This window comes from Oryctolagus cuniculus, chromosome 2 (assembly GCF_051225735.1).
Source record: "Oryctolagus cuniculus isolate XC-2025 breed Fujian yellow rabbit chromosome 2, ASM5122573v1, whole genome shotgun sequence".
Classification (NCBI taxonomy): domain Eukaryota; kingdom Metazoa; phylum Chordata; class Mammalia; order Lagomorpha; family Leporidae; genus Oryctolagus; species Oryctolagus cuniculus.
The window spans coordinates 110,726,440-110,746,683 of NC_142868.1; the positions used below are offsets into that span (position 1 = coordinate 110,726,440).

The window sequence follows — 20,244 nt, forward strand, 5'->3', positions numbered from 1 at the left end:
ACTCCAGGGATAGAACATACACTGTTCTTCATCGATACCATGGCTCCACACTGTGGCTGACACAAAGGAAGTGTTCAGTAGCTTGTAGAATTAAATGAAGAGAGGAAGGAAGGAAAAAAGGGAGAGAGGAAGGGAAAGAAAGAAGGACAAAGGGACACCTCTCATTGTCCGAGTAGGTGGACACAGTACCCAGATTCAGGACTGGGGAAGTGTGAACTGGGTTGGATGTTCCATGCTATTCTAATATCCATGATCCTCTATTAAAAGTAGATGGTTTCAACCCATTTTTTTGCTATTGCTTGGGTCAAGTTGCAAATTAAACTATTTGATCCTCTTTCATTTTTGATGAATAACCCAAGGAATTTAATCCATGGTCAGTCTCAATGATAAGGAAGCAGAATATTAAGTGTACTGTATTTTATGTCACCAAACAGCGCTAAAAGACAAACTAAAACAAGGGTGCAATGGAGCAAAGGGATGAAAACTCCCTGATAGAAAACAAATGTAGCACAACAGGTTTTTCTCTTTTCCTTTTTCTCTAAATATGAAATTTACTAACACTTATCTTCCCTCAGAAAGATGCCTGAGACTAGAATATATATAGTTCATCAAGAATTAAATATAATAAGTGATAATTCACCCAGTTCATTGTGAATTTCTCAAAGAAGATCATTGGCAAGAGTAACTGGGGAGTCAGCACTGTGGCTTATGGGGTAAAGCCACCGCTTGCAGTGCCGGCATCCCATATGGGCTCCGGTTTGAGACCTGGCTGCTTCACTTCCCATCCAGCTCTGCTATGGCCTGGGAAAGCAGTAGAAGAAGGCCCAAGTCCTTGGGCCTCTGCACCAACGTGGGAAATCTGGAAGAAGCTCCTGGCTCCTGGCTTCGGATGGGCACAGCTCCAGCCATTGCAGCCAGTTGGGGAGTGAACCAGCTGATGTAAGACCTTTCTCTCTCACTCTGCCTCTCCTCTCTCTGTGTAACTGACTTTCAAATAAATAAATAAATCATCTTTAAAAAGCCATAAGAATAAAAACCTTGTTCAGATTATATCATTTATATTTAAAAAAAAAGAGTATTTGTGTTCAAGGAGGAGGAATGAATGTTTCTTGGAGAGGGAAAACCTTCAGCAAGTCATTCCAAGATCAACGTGGGCCTAAGTGAAGAGAAGATCACTTTCTAATCAAAGACTTTCTGCTGCTTGTTCAGGGAGGACTGAGTAGCACCTCTGCTTTTTTGAAAATGAAATATATGGGGCCGGCGCCGCGGCTCACTAGGCTAATCCTCCCCCTTGCGGCGCCGGCACACTGGGTTCTAGTCCCGGTCGGGGCGCCGGATTCTGTCCCGGCTGCCCCTCTTCCAGGCCAGCTCTCTGCTGTGGCCAGGGAGTGCAGTGGAGGATGGCCTAAATACTTGGGCTCTGCACCCCATGGGAGACCAGGATAAGTACCTGGCTCCTGAAAATTAAAAAAAAAAAAAAAATGAAATATATGGGTGGGCAAATGGCATAGCATTTAAGACACCACTTGGGATACTTGTATCCCATATCAGGGTGCCTGGTTGGAGTCTTAACTCCACTTCTGTTTCCAGCCTCCAGTTAAAGTACACTCTGGGAGTGGCACAAATATCTGGGTCCCTGCCACCCCTGTGGGAGACCCGTATTGAGCTCCTATTCCCAGCTGCCTGGCCCAGCCCTGGCTACTGAGTATTATAGGTACTTGAGGAGTGAATCAGCAGATGAACTCACTCTCCCTCTCTCTCTCTCTCTCTCTCTCACTTCCCTCCCCCCTCATTCTCCCCCTCCCTCCCTCTCAAATGAATAGACAAGAATTTAACAAGGATGGAGAAGTATCTGTGGAACCTGTAGTTACCTTAGCTTCACATCTTTCCTATTTCAGGAGATTTTTCAGTGCTTTTCAAGACTCCACATGCAAAGCTTCAAACTAGAGAGCAGGGAGCTCTTAAGGAGTCCACAGAGGGGGAAGGGATTGGCAACACCAAAACCTTTTGCCTTCTCTTCTGTTTTTTGTTGTTTTTGCAAATAAAGATACAATTGGCCCAGTACGATCTGTTAAGCATCTTATTATAAACTTGAACATCAACTGGAAGTAGAACAACCACAACAACAAAAGCATGAGGACACTTGCAAGTTAAAAGAAAAAAAAAGGAAAGAAAGAATCTAGAGAGAAAGGGAAGGGTCTAAATGAGTGGCAGCTCCCATTTCTTTACAAGTGTTACATTTCAGTCCCCTGCCACTACCACATGTTTCCTGTTCACAGATAATTTGTACAACATATTTTATCATTCAGTTTTAGACACAGTTGAAAGGCTTTTGCCTAAGGCTTGGAACACTTTGAAAATTGTATACCATTTGCAAGGCTTTCTTCTGCTTCACTGTGCAATTAGGTGACTGTCTTTCTACAGACGTCGAATTTATCATTTATGGGATTGTGGATGTGTGTGTGTGTGTGTGCTGAAAACCAAGGTGAACTCGAAAATGAATGGGAGCAGCTTCAATAAGCTGCAGATGAGGGATTAAGAAGGAAAACAGTGATCTCAGCTCCTTGAAAGACTGGAGTTCTCAGTTTTCTCTCCTGACCAACTTACATCGTGGAAGATTTTAGTTGCAAACGCTGTTTACATATTTTCTGATTTACTCAGCTCTACATTCTACACTAGTAGTTAAATCACAGTGTAATGATCCCACAGAAACCCAGTCTCATTAATCTCTGCGAAAGCGATTTCAGGACTTTCTGTTCGCGTCCCCTGCTGTCTGCGCCCCGTCTTGCCTGAGTTTCTCCGTTTGCCTGGGAAGCAATGACGTGCTCAGAGCTTCCCCTGGTGGAAGTCGCTGGCAAAAGGTGTTCTCGCCAGGAAGGGCATAACTGGGTCTTGCTCCCAGGCAGAGCGGAGTGGAGTGTTCAGTCGCCCAAGCACAGAGTGCCTAATGTGACTCCAGGTTCTGACTGAATTTCCCATGCGTCTCTATGTTTTACATAACCTGAATTTTAAAGTCAAATTTCATAAAAGATAACGTCTTCCCATCATTATGCCACTTTGTATTTTTCCACTGAATAATGCAAACGAAAAGGGAGAGCGAGGAAGCCTAATTCAACCCTCCCCAGAAGAGCATGACATTCCTCCGAGGTTGAATTCCGCATCCATCATTATGCAGCCATGCGGTTCTTCTGCGGTATCTTAAAACCACGACAACAAAATGGTCGCGGGAGAGTCAGAACAGCACCAACTCTTTTGATGGGAATGAATATTTAGGCCCAAGTTTGCTCTTTAAAGTGTTTTTGTCTTTTCTTATTCAAAGGCGAACTTCCATATTAACAGCACATACTTCTTTGATATTTGTAAGCCTATAAATCCTGTGTGTATCTGTGGGTGTGTTTGCAGTCCAAGCCTTCTAACACAGGTTTTGCTGGTGAGGGATGAGAGTTAGAGAACTAAAAATAGTCAATTAGTAAACTGTTGATTAGGGTGACAGGTCTGTAATCTGTGCCAATGACAGAAAACAACAGAATCTGAAATTGAATTAAAAAGTCTTTCTACAACTACAACAAAATTTGGCCTTCAATAATGGGGGCAGGAGAGGGGAAGGAGGAAAGAGGGAAATCAGCATGGTTTACCTAGCACTGTTATTTGTTTCTAGAGAACAGCGGCTTTTTGAAACAACTCATTATTTGATTTAACTAATCTTATAGTGCATCTGCCTCAGAATATTAAGCAGTCCAGCCATACTAGAAACATGATGTCAATCTATTGAAATAATTGCCTGAATGATATACTTTCTATCTTTATATATTTATTAGAGACACATACAAAAATAACAACCCCACATACAATTATATTGAAAGATGAAATCTACCTAAGGATGGCCCTATCTATTCAGAAGTTAAAGCCCAAATGCAGAGAGCTCACAGGCGCCCGGCTCAATACAGGCACACTGACATCCCCACTTCTTTGGCAAACCGTGAAGAATATGCAAAATGAAGCCACTTGGAAATGCTATCCACTGTCAGCAACAGGAAAGGGCGATTAAAGCGGCACAGACATTTGTTAGATTTATAAACGTGCACAGAGCCAAGACCGAGGGGCTTGGGTCAGGAAGAATGTCATTATAGCAATGATTTATGGAAGGGCAGCAGCAGGCGGAAGCAGCAAAGACACCCACGCTGGAAGAATCATCCTGAATAACGTACAAGGTACTTTCCTCTTGAAATCCATCCAGAACATTGTGCAATGACAGACACTCCGGGCCCAAGAACTTAGGGCAGTTTAAGCAATCATTTATCAAAAGCTTGCAGTTCCCAGGGGCCCCTGCAAAGGTGGTATATGGAGCACGATACAGAGAACTCTCATGTCTCACCACAACCCCTTCTGGCTTCGGGAACAGAGACACTGTTCCCGAGTGTCTGCCTAGCAGGGGAGGAGAAGGCTCTCTTTTTAAATTGTTGCTTCCTTGGTATATGGCCCATGTCAGCATGGTGAGAGAACATCAGTTTAAGATAATCCAGGCCGGCACTGCGGCTCAACAGGCTAATCCTCTGCCTGCGGCGCCGGCATACCGGGTTCTAGTCCCAGTCGGGGCGCCAGATTCTGTCCCGGTTGCCCCTCTTCCAGTCCAGCTCTCTGCTGTGGCCCGGGGAAGGCAGTGGAGATGGCCCAAGTACTTGGGTCCTGCACCTGCATGGGAAACCAGGAGAAGCTCCTGGCTCCTGGCTTCGGATCAGCGTGATGGGCCGGCCGCAGCATGCCCGCAGTGCGGCAGCCATTGGAGGGTGACCCAATGGCAAAAGGAAGACCTTTCTCTCTGTCTCTCTCACTGTCCACTCTGCCTGTCAAAAAAAAAAAAAAAAAAAAAAAAAAGTAATCTGGTTACCTTATCAATGTGGAGCTTGAAAAAAATTCTTAACAGGAACAATTCAATATTACCACCTGGAGTGGCTATTTGGCCCAGTGGTTAACATACTGGTGAAGAATCTATGTCCTATATCAGGGTACCTAGATTTGACACCCACCTCCAGCTCCTGACTCCAGCTTCCTGCCAATGCAGACCCTGTGGTGCAGTAGATGATGAGTCAAGTAATTAAGTGATTGGGTCCCTTTTACCCACATGGGAGACCTGGATTGTGTCCCTGCCCTCAGCCCATCCCCAACCATTGCAGGCATTTGTGGATTAAACCAGAGGATGGTTTCTCTCTCTATCTCTCTCTCTCTCCTTTTAAATGAAAATTTAAAAATAAAAGAAATATTCTACTTCCCATTTGCTGAGTTCATGGGTGTACATACAATGAGGACTGGCCTTCCCAGGGAGGGCAACCTGCTGAATTGACCTGCAGGAATTGTTCAGGAAATTGAACCGTGGGCTGCTTTTAAAGGACTATGACTTTCCGGATTCTGAGTTGAGCCTATTCTTTCCACTGACTTTCTATATGACCTTGGGCAAATCATTTAACCTGTAGGTGCCACAGCTACAAGAACAGTGTGCTTCTCGGTCTAAGATGCAATTTCAAAACAGAAACTCCATCTTAATTTTCCTTCGCGTTCCGCTGCTTGATCTCATCATTGCAATGCAGCCACCTGCTCTCAAGGCACTCTTTGATTGACCTGCCTGCCTGTGGTATTAGGGGGGCTCATGCCTCCTGCAGGACTGACTCACGACTCACAATATACACCTCACTGGAAGGGGCTTCTCCTGGCTCCGCGACCAGACATGTGCAGCTCCCACACACAATGTGCAAGTGTGCAGAGTTGGGCTTCTCTACAGTTAGACCATGCTTCTGTCCTCATGTCACCAAGTAGCTGCATAAGGAGCTGAAAGGTCTTAACGTCGCCTCCTAATTTTAACCTGTTCCGTGCTTCAATCCTTTCATATACTGCAGGCACACACGAAAATCCAGTATAATAATATGTCCCATGTGTGAGGAGGCAGCAAAGCACACTGCTTAAAAAGCCCCATTTTGGTGAGAAACAGTTGTGAGTTCAAGGAGTAGAATGTTCAGGTACCCTCTTACAATCTCCATTGTCTCTTCAATACACTGTGAGGTTGTTTTTTTTTTTTTTTTTTTTTTTTTATTGCTGCAATAAATTCCCTGGGATACTCTACCTTTATAAAGAGAAACATGTTTATTTTGGTTCACAGTTTGGGAGGTTCACACTCCAAGATGAGACAGGTCTCCTAGGCTTGTCTTCTGTGGAATGCTTTCCTGTTGCTTCCATCATGAGGACACTGACAATCTAATCGAATGTAATCACTTCTCAGGAGCCTCACCTCTAACCACCATAATTGAGCTAAATTTCCACCTTCTTAGTAGCATTAACATAAAATTTTGGAGACCAAGCTTTTAACACATGGTCCTCTGGGGAACACCCAAACTAATATTGAAACCACAGCCATGGGGTTTTTCATAGCCTCAACCTTGTAAACCCAAGAAATTAAATAAAATAATAAAAGTAAAGTGTCTGGAACATACATGATATTCCATAACTGTTGGCTATTGTATTTTTACTCAAAGTCATTTCTCAGCATCTATGGGGATTAGTCTAGATCCTGCCATGGATATCAAAGCCCATGGGGGATCAGTTTCTTACACAGCATGGTGCAGTATTGCCATATAACCTGCATACATGTTCCCATATACTTTAAATTACCTCAAGATTTCTAATATCTAACACTATGTAAGCAGTCATTATATCGTGTTGCTTACAGAATAATGACAAAGAAAAGGATGGAGGTCTTGGCAAATGGCACATTGTGGCTTGACCCTAGAGTCTCTGACTCAGTGGCTCTGAGGGGGCCCAAAATTTGCATTTCTAACAGTTCTTGGTTGATACCAATACTGTTATGTCTGAAATCACACGTTGAGAGCCCCAAACCTAGGGCTTCCATAGAGGCGATGGGACTGTAGAGGGGGGGTATTGTGCATTCCCAGAGGAGGGAAGGCATTGTCTCTCTCTTTTTTTTTTTTTAGAAAATAGATTAATTTATTTATTTGAAAGGCAGAGTGACAGAACGTCCCATCTTCTGGTTCACGCCCCAGTGACTGCAACAGGCAGGGCTGCGCTAGGGCAAACTCAGGAGCCAAGAGCACCATCTGGGTCTTCCATGTGGGTGGCAGGAGCCCAAGTGCAAGGGACACCATCTGCTGCCTTTCCAGGCACATTAGCAGAGGGCTGGATTGGAAGCAGAGCATCCTGGACTGGAACCTGCCCTCCAATATGAGACGCCAGTGTTGCAATCATGCTTAACCCCTTGTACTGTTATCTCTCCTCTTAGTATCCTCTCCTCTATCAGCAGCCAGACATCTCAAACTTCCTTTGCCCACCTTGAGAGTGAGGATGAAAATTCTCAGGCAGGATGGCTACTCCAGGATGAAACTTCAGTATGACCCCCTCATTGTCCTATGAAGATTCCACAGACATTTCTTAGCACTGGGAGACCCACTGGACACAATCACCTGTTCAGAAATCTTAATGAGCAGTCCCTGAGCTAATGGCACACACTTGCCTCTGCTCACAAATGATCAAGTGGAGACATTTCCTAAGCTGCTTCATAAGTGCTGAGTTGGTTGCACGTGGCATCAAGGAGAGGTACACTGCACCTTTCCAGAGACAGAGCCTCACCCCAGTCCCAGGCACTTAGGCAATTGAATTCAGACTTTGAAAACATTTAAAGATCCTTCTGAGGGTGTTCTACAGAAATCAAGTCTCCTTATCATCTTCCATTCCAAGCTCTTGTTTAAGCCAGTTCATTTATGTTCCTTACATATTCTGCAACTAATAATTGGCCTAATAGTACTCAATTTGTGTGAGTAATGCTTTTGGAAAGGACTTTGTACATTAAGTACTTGTTTATATTAAGTTCTACTGATTTTTTGTTCCTAAATCCAAATTTTTCCTGCTAACAGAACTTAGTAGAGCTATGAATATTAATAGTTCTTTTCAATGCAAGTCTTAATCCAACATCACCCTATTTGTCACTTCTCATTGGCTGCATGACAAAAGTAGTCCAATCTTTATTTGAGTATTTCTTTTATTATTGTTCTTGGGTTTCGTATATATATGAATATATATATATATGATTAATACAGTGACTTTTTCCCACAGGAAATGAAATAACTCATGCTGCATTGTACAGAAAACAAAGTAGAAAACTGGAAACCTACAAACTACCCAATGCTTTAATAAAAGTAAACCCCAGTGGCCTTTATGTTCCTATGAATGCTTCAACATCTCCAAAGTTCATTAGAGGTCACATCCAAAGGACTGCATTTTGTAGTGTTCTACCCTATGTGTCTTTAAATTCAAACTTGACACATTCAATGTATTTTGGGCTGAAGGTAAATTTAAACCCCGTGTTTCCTTACACGTTTTCTTACTGCAATCGTTATTGTAGACTTTGCAGTAGATACCGTTTATCTTTTGGTTGAGGGTACCACATCAATTGACTAATCACAGAGATATGTATTCTGAGAATTCTTTTAAAATGTACAAAGCCTCGGGGGTAGGAGACAGAATGATTCAAAATCTTAAGCACTGTCCTAGTTCATGAATTGTTGGATCATGTCTTAGAGTCTTCATATCATGTTACATCCTAGAAACTCTCCCCCTCTATGGGGGAAGGATTGTCACAGTTCCAGGCAATGATGAGATATCTGTTGTTTTAGAAGACACTGACTGGGTTTTTCTTTGAGAGTTATTTATTTTCTTAAGAGGCAGAGTTACAGAGAAAGGGAAAGACAGAGAGAGAGGTCTTCCATCCACTGGTTCCCCACATGGCTGCAGTGTCCAGAGTTGGGCCAATGTTAAGCCAGGAGCCTGGCGCTTCTAGATTTCCCATGTGGGTGCAGTGGTCCAAGCACTTGAGCCATCTTCTACTGCTTTCCCAGGCCATCAGCTGGGAGCTAGAGTGGAAGTGGAGCAGCTGGGACTTGAACCAATGCTCTCATGAGATGCCAGCACCACAGGTAGATGCTTAACCTACTACATCACAGTGCTGGCTGAGCAGGTGTCTTGTGGAAAGAAAAAGACTCTAAGCATCAGAAGATACACCTTTAAGCCTGAATCGCCTATTGTGTAACTGATGACTCTCTGAGCCAGTCACATCATCTCCAAAATGGGAATAGAAAAACTTTTCCCACCAGATTATCCTGTTGCTAAATAAATGATAACATGCATGCAAAGAGCTTTAAAAAGTTAAAGCAATTTATAAATGTAACAGGTTATCACACTTGCCCATGATGTTGAAAATCCAATACGCTTTAGAAATGCAACAAACAGACCAATAAATGTTGTACTTTTTTTTGATGGAGCAGAAAGGAAATTCTAAGCATGAATTCCAAGTTTTCTCTGGTTCCTTTTCTCCTGCTAAATGGAGATCACCCCATCTTCGTGTGTCAGATGCAGCATATGTGAAAATCCCTCCCGATCATCTTTCACAGGAATTCCTTCCAAGTGAGAAAGCAAGTAATGGGGTCATGGGCTTTCTGGAATAATCCAACCCAGGTTTCTAGTGTGATTTTGATTAGCAAATCCTGTCCCTCGTTTTATTGTGTGTGGGCAAGCTGCAGCTGATGAGTTCATGTATTTTCTGAAGTAAAAAGAAGGAAATTTAGCCACAGGTATTTGATAGCTGTTCATAAGAAGGGATCCTAGAATTCATGGGGAGTCATTTTGAGACAGCCTACTGCTAAGCCATGCTAGGCAATTAATCATCACTCCAAAGAGAGAAGTCATGAATTAACAGATAGTGGAGCCCACATTTCATTCACAGTGTATCATCATCACCATCACCTCTCTCCCTCCTCCACATCATCATCTGTGACAAAATTGCTAAATGAAGGCACAGCTTTTTCCTCTGCTTTAATTCTTTAAATATCCAGTGCAGATAAATAGGCCACACCAAGTCTCCTGATGGAAGATTCAATCTTTATTGAGAAAGATTTCCATTGTCCTTTTTACTCTCCTCTGTATTTTTAAAAGGTTAAATCCAGTGGGCTTCAGAGCTTGGGAACACATACTAAGGTATGTGATCCACCTATTAAATTTGGATGTTCTTGATCTGCCCAGATTATCCTTCATTAGCCCAGATGTTGGCTGTTTACAGTATGGCTGCAATAACTCATGTTGGCGTATAACAAAAATCAGAAATAAAGGAATTTAAAAAAAAAATCTGTTTTCAAGTAACTGATTTAATCTGAGGTCTTTAACAAACTCAGATTGCTAATAACGTTAGCTACTCCAAAATTACAGTTCATCTGTAAATCATTAGGGTAGATTTTGGAGCAAAATCAGAAACTTTTGCAATACCTTCTTCTTTGGCAGAAATCATTCTTCCTGTAAATGAACTTGGGTGATTCTACCATCCAGTTATTTGTGTCTGGATCATATATAGCAACAAGGGAGAAGATTCAGATTAGCTTGGAGAATAAGAAAGAAATGCTCTATTGCAATAATAGAATGACAAATGGGCTGGCAATTAATCCGATCTGTACTCAGAGGGGCTAAAAGCTCTGGGAATCATTGCAGCTCAGTCTCTGTCTCATTTCTCCCAGACCTCTAAACACTTTCTCATAGAAATTAATTTGGTGGGTCTGGCAACAGGTATAGCAGCAAGCCATGTGAATAAAATCTATCATCCACACATACACATGTGCACACACATTCACATGTGTACAGATACATATAATTGCACATGTATGTACATATACATTCTCATGTATTTACACAAGTTGAAATCTTGCCCTCCAGCCTCTGTCAGCAAATTGTGACTTGCTAACACCCCCAAGACTACAGGCAGGAAGAACTGAATTTCTTTCAAGGTAGCAACCATGTGTCCAGAAAGACCTGACTGCAATACTAATCAGGTGCAGACAATTGGCTGAGTCACCCAACCTCTCTGATTCTCAATTCTCTCGACAGTACATGCGGATGAAACGCGTGCCTCCTAAGATTGTTGTAAAAATTTAATGAGATAATGTCCAAGGAGCACCCCAGTCCTGTGGGCTGTGCATGGCTGATGTTCAGAAGTTGTTGAAATCCTTGCATACTTGACAAATATAGCAGTATAGCCAACTTCACAAGGAAGGAAGATGAGATAAAGGGTGGAAGAATCCAGTTCCAGTTCATGTTTAAAAAATAAACTCAATTCAGAAAGCAAGGCATCCTGCCACAGCCCAGCAGTAAGTCTTTTCCTTATTTCAAACAACTGCCTGCTTCTGTTTGCCAGAGAGAACATTTGATATTCTAACAAACTTCAAGTCGCATGCTATTGCAAACAAAGAGATTCATTTTTCCTCCTGTAGGATTCTTCAGAAGAGTGTATGGATGCTACAATTTATCATCGTTATGCTGAAACTAGAGTTATAATTATTCTATCGAATCTTCTATCTCCAAGAGTCCAAGCCAACAGAGCAGTCCCATCCTTGTCTCTTCACTCTTCACTCTAGGGTCCCCCATTACAGACGGAATCCAGATCTACCAAAGTAGGGGTGACTGGCATTGATCAGAAATGCAACCTTGTAGGTTTCTGACTACATAGCTGCACTCATGTATCGCTCTCTGAATGGAAAGACCATCACCTTGCTTTCACTGCCACTGTGTCTTGGCTTGTGATAGAAGATCCTCCGCTCATTCCTGTAATTGCAGCCCTTTCCAATTCTTCCTGCAGCTGTTGGCCTTCAATTCCTCTTTACTCACTCTTGGGCTCCTTTTACTCAGTTTTCATAGTATTCAGGGACAATTCATTTCTATATATTCTCTCTTATAACACATCATAAAAGAAGTACATCCTGGCATTCATGGTGTATACTCTGATCCACTTCAGCAATCTGTTAAGCCATTGTGAAAACACTTCTTAAGACTTTGTACAATTTAATCACTTTCAGAAAATTCCATTTTCTGGATGGAATGTTTGTTTCACTTTTCTCCATATTGTGTCATTTCACTGCATCTCATATAAAATTGCAAAGGGGTGAGAAGGAGGGAATTGTGAAATAACAAGAGGAAATTTTGCCACCCAGATTTCAATTCAATAGAGTTGGAAGAAGATTTGCTCCCCTAAATTGACCACAGTTGATGAGGACTACATATGTTAAAGTGTAAATTTTATTCCTAATCAGTGCCTCTCTAAACATTGGAGACATACTGGGTTGAAAAAGTGGCTCTCAGTTTGATGTATCATCTGCTACAGAGCAGAGTTCATGTAGCTTCGATGTCGGTGCCTGGTGTGTTTTATCTGGTCTACATCTGCCCATGGTTTTAATAATTCACTTCATTCTGAGTTTGGGGCATGTGTGTTCACTAAGGTTCTCTTTTTTTCAAAGGGATTTTCTGTGAGCCAAAAATCATAAGCTCTTTCTTTAACTGCATGTCTCTAGCTCCACACAGAGCTTGCCATATTTTTATTTATGTGGATCTCCTCAGAACTTTTTCCTGGATAGGAAGAGAGATATATTATTTTTTCTTAAAAATTATATTTTACCAATACTTTAATATTGTTGGGGCTAATGTCCTTAGGATCATTTCTTAGAAGTGCATGTTTCACTTAAAATCATCTAGAATCCAATTGCATTGGGCTATTAATCCTATTTAGATTAAAGGCATGTTTAATTATCCACTTACTTTATTTCTCACCAAAGGACTCCAGGACTCTGATTTATCTTGCAGAACCACAATCCCAGGTTACTACTGCCCTTATACTATTTAGAAGAATCCCACGAGATTGACTCTCAGACCTTTCTGAAGGAAAATATAATTTATTTTGGAAACTACATTGATTGGCTAAATCTCCATGAAGGAGAATAAGAATGTTGATAAGTATTAAAGGCAGTGCAGTGCTTCTTCCCTGTCCCTCTAGTTTCCAGCAGCTCTCTTCTTTCTTGCAACTCCCCACAGGAAGTAATGGGTCTCAATGACTCACCTCTGCTGTTTGTTTTGTAAGGAGGAGACTCCAAAAAGGCTCCCACCTTACCTGCACCCAAGTGGGTAAATCCATCACTAACAGAGTCCAATAGTGAGAAGCCCACTGTGCTTACCCCCAAATCAGGCTCTCTAGAAACTGCTTGGGCAAGAAGAAAGGAAATTTAATCATACATACAAAAGCCCTTGCCATCATAAAACGCAGCCCAGATCTAAAACATACACTAAGAATTAGTCAAAGTTGGCTTTTTTTCTCTTCTTGGTTCCAGTTACCACTCAGTCAACCAGCAAATGCCAGTTCTGGACTCAAAGAACTCATCTCCAGTCATTCGAGGTTAGAAATGATACCGACTTTATAGACCTTCTCAATATCCAACCTATATCCCTCCCTTTATTGCTGGAGAAGTGAAAGAATTAATTTAAGATGAGCAACTTGTACAGTATACCCAGAAGAGAATAACATTTGGCAAATTCACATAATGAAACAATAATAACAACATACATTGAAAGAAGCATGTTTTTGTGTGTATTAGGAGGGGGCATATTACTCACATCTAAATAGTAGAGGCCAGGGATGTTGTTAAATATTCTAGGATGCATAAGACAGCCCCATAACAAAGAACATTATTGCCAAGGTTAAGAAACTCTGATCTAACCTCATGTCATAAGCATCATGTTTGTTTTTCCTATTCAGGGTAGCCACTATTATTTACTGGTTCAAAAGAATATCATATTGTGTCACATTAAGTCTGTAATCATTTAGAAATCAAATGAACAGGGTACTGATGAGTATCAACCAGGATCTGAACTCTATTGTTCAATTCCAAATCTGTGCTATCAAAACAGCATCATAAAGCTGTATATGGAAAACAAAATTCCAAAGCCATTAGGTACCATGCCACACATCTGATTAGCAATTTGATATAAGTCATTGTTCATCATGTATCCTCAAATTATCTGGTAATACAACAGACATTATCTTGACTTTGCCTCATTATTATGTGAATTGTCTGATTGGCTTTAACTGGGAAACATCTTTTAAGCCTAACAACCAACCCCTACTTGCATCTCTTGGGTACTATTGTTCATTCTTGGTCCCTGCCTCTCAGCCCAGTCCTGAGCTTCAATAACTTGGCATCTCATTTTCACAGTCCTTTCCCCACTATATTGGAAATACCTCGTGGGAGGGCATCAAACCTTTATTTCAAAAAACAATAAAACCAAGCATTAGGAGACCTGAGTCCACTTTTACTTTTTACTGGATATGATTATGCAAGTTATTTTATCTCACTTGGTCTCATTTTGCTTGGGTGACCAAGTAAATGACCCAACTCCAAGAACCACCCTGCCAAACTCAAGAGTTACTGAAGATCAAAGAAGAAAATGCATCTTGAGTTCTTTGAAAATTCTGAGATACCAAATACAAAGGGTATAAAAATGAAAATTTTATGCTTCCAGTTGGCAGTGTTAAGATGGCCCCAACTGATCTGCATTCCCAGGTCAAGTTCTTGTGTTAATTCCCTCTCTTTGAGTGTGCATTAATTATTTCATATCTAACAAATAAAATGTAGTGGAATTGACAGGGAATCACTGTTAACAGTAGGAGTAAAAAAAAAAAAGTGATTCTGTCTTGGATTCTGTCTTGTGCTGTCTATTGCGTCACTTGCTCTAAGAAGTCCACATGAATGAACTTGGGGTCTTCTAGCAGTCTTAGGAGTGAGCTTGGAAGTGCATTTTCCATCATTTAAGCTTGAAACAAATGCAGCATGCATGTTTCACTGCAACCTTCTAAGAGGCCAAAATTACCCCACTAATCCTCTCTTGGATTCTCACCCACTAAGGGATGCTAAATGTTTGCTACTTCTAGGCACTAAGTTTTGGGATCGTCAGCTCAAATGTGAGCTCACAATTATATCACCCTTCATCAGAATACTGATGACTTCTGAATGTTTTTGGCTGATATTCTCCAACTGGCAGGCAAATGCCTTCTTTCTCTCTTCAGATCAGCTCCTTCATCCAGCCCACAGTGAACTCATGGGAAAGAAGTGGGTGCCACTGACTCTGTGAAAGCCACAAACCTTTGGGGAACACATACCACAGCAAGGTTGTTGAAAACTTGAAAGTTCAGTCATTCAGGATTCTGCTGCCTGTGACAAAAAGGACAAAAGAGAGAACTGAAAAAATTGAAGCATTAATTGTAATTTTCATATGCAAATACTAAACAATCTCTTTGTAATTCAGTGACCACTATTAATATAAGAAAATTACACATAGGACAGAGAAATACCTTTGGCTGGTTTTCTTTCTTTTTTTTTTACTATGTGGCAACAACATTATTTATCAGTATATTTTAGTAAGCATCTTCATTTCTGTAAATTGCTTTCCTACATATGACTTTTATTTGTCCCAGTGTATAAGGCACAGCTTCTACATGCTTTTATGTGAACATTACTAATAATTCTTATGCTCCAATTTATTCCAGTCTGTGATTTTTGTTTTTAATCTTTAGTTGCTAAAGTCAACCCATGGGTTAGTCTTTGTTTTACACACACTTATGCCTGTGTTTTTGGAACAATCCCAACTGTCTGTATAACATTATTGGATTATATAAGGGATAGTGTCTGTCTCTGTTCAGTGTGTTTCAAAACTGCTTCCTTTCTCAACCTAATGATTATCAACCTTCATTTTGATGTAGCTGTAGAAAAAATAAGAAGAAATGAAAAAAAGATGGAAATGTCTGTATTCCTGGAAATATTTAGTGTATACCCTGAGGCAGGGTGAGGGGGACAGAAGTACCCCTGCCGTGTCTGCTCTGAGGGGTTATCCTTTTTAATTTGCCTAATGGAGCTTCCCTTTTATATACATTCTGTTCTTTTAAATCCCTGGGCCAAGACTCATGCAAAAATAATGGTTATTTAATTTGTGCTCTAATTTACAATTAGAATAAAGAGTTGTATGTGATATTAATTTGATTGTGAGTAAAAATAAGACAGATCTAAGGACCCTGGTAAAGACATGCAGAGGGAAGATTTATTTCAAAGTCCTGCAGGAGAGTATTTCAAAAAGTTCATGGAAATTGGGATTAAAAGATAAGTTATTTTAGTGCGAAAATTTTGAAATCCATGCACAGAGGTGTTTTCAGAAAGCTCCTGGAAAATGTGTACTATAAGAAAGCTGTGTGGATTTCAAATCATTTTGCACCAAAATACACTTATGTCTTAATGGTTGTTTTCCATAAATTTTCTGAAGGATCTCTGTACTAGACATTTATCCCTGACTTAAGCTCTTTTATCTGACCACTGAGTCATAATACAGATCAAGCAGAGTTTTTAATAATTCACAATAAACAGAAGGTGATTCATTGGAACTCCTGAAATTCCCATCTATAACCTGTGTCTGAAGAAGGAGACGTTTTCCTGGCCTTTAGGCCACTCTGTAACAGCACAGCACTCTTGGTACCCCGTGTATGTGCTGCAGCAATGGCTGCATCCCTACAGCTTTCCCCAGTGCAGAAGGAAGGATAATTAAAACCTAAATATCTCATCTCTGAAATGTGTGAAGATTAATAAAATGATTTCTGTAAAGGTCCCTCAGCTTTTGGAAAGAAGAATACAACATACAAAGTATTACTATATGGTTTAATTTGTAGCTATGTGAGGTAGCTTATAAGCACTCTACATCAAATGAAAAACATAATTAATGCTACATTATTACTTAAAAGGTCATTTTATATACAAAGCAACAAATGTAAAGTTTGAAGATTTAATCACGAATTAATCTGTTGCATGGCATATGTTATGTATATTAAGATATAGGTTTTAGAATTTAATAATGATGAAATAAGTACAATGTTGGTGAATGACTCGATTTTCTTCAACTTAAAAATTAGATAAGTGGTGGGCACTTAGCCTAGCAGGATGTGGGAACACCTGCGACCAATATCAGAACACCTGGGTTCAAGTATTGGTTCTGTTCCCAAATCCAACTTCCTGTTCATGCAGATCCTGGGCAGTAGCAAATAATGGCTCAGGTATTTGCATTCCTACCACCCACCAGGGAAACACGGGTTAAATTCCCAGCTCCCAACTCCAGCCATTGAAGAAATTGGGGAATAAACCAGTGGATGGGAACTCACCCATGGGACACCTGCCTCCTCCCCTCTCTCTCTTTCCCCCTCTCTCTCTCTCACTATCTCCCTCACTCTCCCCCTCCTTCTCTGCCTTCCAAATAAAGAAATAAAATATTTTTTAGAAAAAAAAAATCCAGATATAAAATGTGAAGAAAGCTCTTTTGTATTTCTGTGAGAATTTCAAGTTTAGAGTAAGTTTCTAAAGACGACATAGTCACACGTGGTTTGTGAACTTTGGTGTTTGAACTTTCCTTGTGGGTGCAGTGTGGCTGAATTGAGATGGCCTGGTTGGAGGAGTAGAGAGAAGCTGGAGATGAATAGAGCAGGTAGTCTGAAGCAATGGTTCATAGAATGACTAAGAGGGGTCTGGACTGCATAGTGACTGTGGAGACAGAAAGAATGCAGGAGAAAAAATATATTATCAGAGAAGAGTCCAGTCGCGTAACAGAACAGGAGAGAAAATGGTCTTTGTTCTAAAGAACCTGCCATTATGAGGATCTGGATCAGTGCCATCCAAGAGAATTTGTAGTGATGACAGGAGTACTTTCCATCTGTGCTGTCTAGCAGGGGAGGCACCAGGCGTGTGTGGCTACTGAGCCCTTAAAATGTGGCTAGTGCAATGGAAATGGACTGAAATTGTAATTATATTTTGTTTCAATTAATTTAAATTTAAAACATCATGGTGCATGTGTTTAGCCAGCAGTGAAGATATCTGCTCCCAGCTGGAGTGGCTGGATTCAGTGCAGGTTCTGGCTCCTGACTCTAACTTGGTGCTAATGCAGTCCTTGGGAGGCAGCAGTGATTGCTCAATTAATTATTTTCTTGTCACCCACATGAGAAACCTAGATTCCCGGCTCCCGCTTTCAGCCCAGACCAACCTTGCCCCAGCTGTCGTAGAAATTTGGGAAGTGAACCATCAGGTGGGAGCTCTATATCCCTCTGTCTCAGATACATGAATAAAAAATCATAATAATAGTAAAAAAGTCACATGACTGATGGTTACCAGGAACAGTCCTAGAAGAGTGCCTGGTATTAGAAATTGCCATTAAGAGGAAAAAGGAAGCTAGAAACAAAAGTTGGCTTGGGAATTGGCAGGGGCACAGATGGTGGGAGAAGATATCCCAAAAGAAAAAAGGTTGTGAAATCATGTGGTAGAAAAGTCAGATGAGAACTACCAAAAGAATCCCTTTAAAAAAAAAAATCATCTATTTGAAAGGCGGAGTTACAGAGCGATGGAGGGAGAGAGAGAGACATCTATCAGTTGGTTCATTCCCCAAATGGCTGCAACAGTCAGGGCTTGGCCAGGCCCAAGCCAGAAGTTAGGAGTTTTTCCTGGTCTCCCACATGGGTGCAGGGACCCAAGAACTTGGGCCATCTTCCATGGCTCTCCTAGGCACATTAGCAGGGAGCTGGATCAGAAGTAGAACAGCCAGGACTTGAACTAGTGCCCATATTGGCTACTACCAGTGCTGCAGATAGCAGCTTAACCTGTTGTGCCATGGCACTAGCCCCAAAAGAATCCCCTTTTTAAAAAATTATTTAAAATCCCCTTTATTGTTGGAGCCCTTTGGGATTTTCTGTTCATGGTGTGTTCTGTCTATGCCACTCGTTTGGTATATATTCTATCCACCTATCGATGGCAAAACACACTAAAGCATATCATGTGACAGGAGAAGAAATCCCATCAAGGTGGCATGGACCAATGCCATCTCACTAGTCCAAGTGATCAACTTCAGTTCACAATTTATCACACTGATAGGTCTAAGAGTCAAAGGGATCACATAAACAAGACTAGTGCCTCCTAATACTAACTGATAGAATAAAAAGGGAGAGAACGATCCAACATGGGAAGCGAGATACACAGAAGATGCATAGAATGGCAGATGTCCTAAACAGCACTCTAGCCTCAGAATCAGCCCTTAAGGCATTCGGATCTGGCTGAAAAGCCCATGAGAGTATTTCAGGCATGGAAAGCCAAGACACTCCAGCAAAAAAAAAAAAAAAAAAAAAAAAAAAAAAAAAAACTAAATGAAAGATCTCTGTGAGTGAGATCTCAGTGGAAAGAACAGGTCATCAAAGAAGGAGGTACCTTTCTCTGAAGGGAGGAGAGAACTTCCACTTTGACTATGACCTTGTCTGAGTAAGATTGAAGTCGGCGAACTCAAAAGGCTTCCATAGCCTTGGCAACTCATGACTAGAGCCTGGGGAGATTACTGATGCCATAAACAAGAGTGTCAATTTGTTAAATCAACAACAGGAGTCACTGTGCACTTACTCCTCATGTAGGATCTCTGTCCTTAATGTGCTGTACATTGTGATTTAATGCTATAACTAGTACTCAAACAGTATTTTTCACTTTGTGTTTCTGTGTGGGTGCAAACTGTTGAAAGCTTTACTTAATATATTCTAAATTTATCTTCTGTATATAAAGATAATTGAAAATGAATCTTGATGTGAATGGAAGGGGAGAGGAAGCAGGAGATGGGAGGGTGCAGGTGGGAGGGAAGTTATGGGGGGGGGGGGAAGCCATTGTAGTCCATAAGCTGTACTTTCAAATTTATATTCGTTAAATAAAAGTTAAAAAAAGCCAAGCAGACACTAAAATATAGAGGCAAATTGTACTGGAGTCGATTCCACTTCCTTTAGGCCTTCCTACTGTGTATTTAAGGCACACACTTTCTGTAGGTGAGCCATGAATAACCCATGATACAAGCATAGTTTATGCATGGAATAAAATTTGGAGAGCTTTTCACAATTGCAATAATAACTTAGAAAGGGACAGATGAATGTGGTGTAAGAAATGTTTTAGGTTATGCTATTAACTTAACAGAATATGTGTACATCTTGCTTTTCTTCCCCTGCTACCACATTGCCAATGTTTCCCAGAGGCTATATGGAATTTAAAGTTTACTACCTACTGAAAGTTTGCATTTTTTCTACTTCATCTACTTTCCAAGGAGTAAATACACAGGCCCTCTATTGTATTTGAAATTGCAAATATACTACACACATGATAAAAATGAATATTTAATGGGGGAAATTTCATACGAACTTTATGAAGGTAGAAAATACTAGATCTAGAGCCAGTATTGTGGTATAGCAGGTAAAACTACTTCCTGGATGTCAGGATCCCATATAGACAGTGGTTCATGTTCCGGCTGCTCAATTTCTGATCCAGTTCCCTGCTA

General features: G+C 40.9%; 1 long non-coding RNA gene across 12 annotated transcripts in view; it reads right to left on the bottom strand.

Annotated features, from left to right (window-relative positions):
* Window positions 1-20,244, bottom strand: part of LOC149127989 (uncharacterized) — a 159,262-nt gene that overhangs the window by 131,782 nt on the left and 7,236 nt on the right. For 10 of the 12 annotated variants that reach the window (XR_016230193.1, XR_016230196.1, XR_016230191.1 and 7 more), the window contains one exon: window positions 15,023-15,074. This is a non-coding gene — a long non-coding RNA (uncharacterized LOC149127989). Of the gene's footprint in view, window positions 1-15,005; window positions 15,075-20,244 lie in introns of all 12 variants that reach the window. The other 2 variants (XR_016230201.1, XR_016230198.1) reach the window with 1 other exon arrangement.